A 965-nucleotide genomic window follows, 5' to 3' on the forward strand; every position below is an offset into this window, starting at 1 on the left:
ATGCCCGCGAGATCCGCTCAGAGACCCACAGGGACAGATGCTCCAGGAACCATGGAACCTCCCCGCCCCCCAAACAGCCATAAACGGCCTGCAACGAAGGCTCTTGTGCCAAGTGGAAATATTTGGTTTCCACCCTGGCTACTCGCTCAGAAGCTCTTGACCTTGATCAAGTTACTGAAGCATTCTGTATCTTTTCTCTGTGTGTGAAACGGGAGTAGCCTACTTCATTGAACGATTGTGGAAATAACAGAGCTAACAAGTATGAAGTGCTTGCCCTGCACTATTCAGCACACTGGTCTGTCTCCTGTTCCCTTTCCTTTTTGTAGCAGGACTGACCTCAGAGGACCGCCCTGGTGTAGGACCCTGGGGCAGCATTCACTCTTTGCCTTGTAAGAGTTCTTGGAGGCCAGGTCACCACCAGCTAGTCTGGTCCCCAGGGCTACAAAGGCTAGAACACAGGGGCTCTCGTCAGAATATTGCCAGACAGATGGCTGGTTGTAGAGCCTGATGGTGATGGCTGTTCTGCTTGGGCTGGCTTTCTGGTGGGGGTGCTCAGAAAGTCCTCTGGGACTGAGCCTGGTTGGTGTGGCCTTGGGGAAGGGAAGGGAAGTGAGCTCCTGGGCAACAACGGGAGCAGCAGAGTGCATGTCTTCCTGTGTCCACACAGTCTCATTGGGCTCATTTTAAACGGGAGGAAAAGAACCACTGATTGGCAATGACCCGCTCCGGGCCATTCAGTGGCTTCAAAGCCCGCACTCCTAATCCCCGTCCTAGCTTTTCTTGAAAACTCAGTCAACAACGGGCACACAGGGGTAAAGTAAAACCTCTACCCAAACTGTGACATCTCCATAGCTTCTCCCAGGAGTCTCAGGAGGACCTGGACAGCATCCTCTTCCGTGATTGCTCCTTACCTTACGCCTCCTTCATTCCTCTTCCCAGCCCGTCCCCTAGGCCAGCTCCCCGGG

Source organism: Mesocricetus auratus, unplaced genomic scaffold (assembly GCF_017639785.1).
Source record: "Mesocricetus auratus isolate SY011 unplaced genomic scaffold, BCM_Maur_2.0 Super-Scaffold_4256, whole genome shotgun sequence".
Lineage (NCBI taxonomy): Eukaryota > Metazoa > Chordata > Mammalia > Rodentia > Cricetidae > Mesocricetus > Mesocricetus auratus.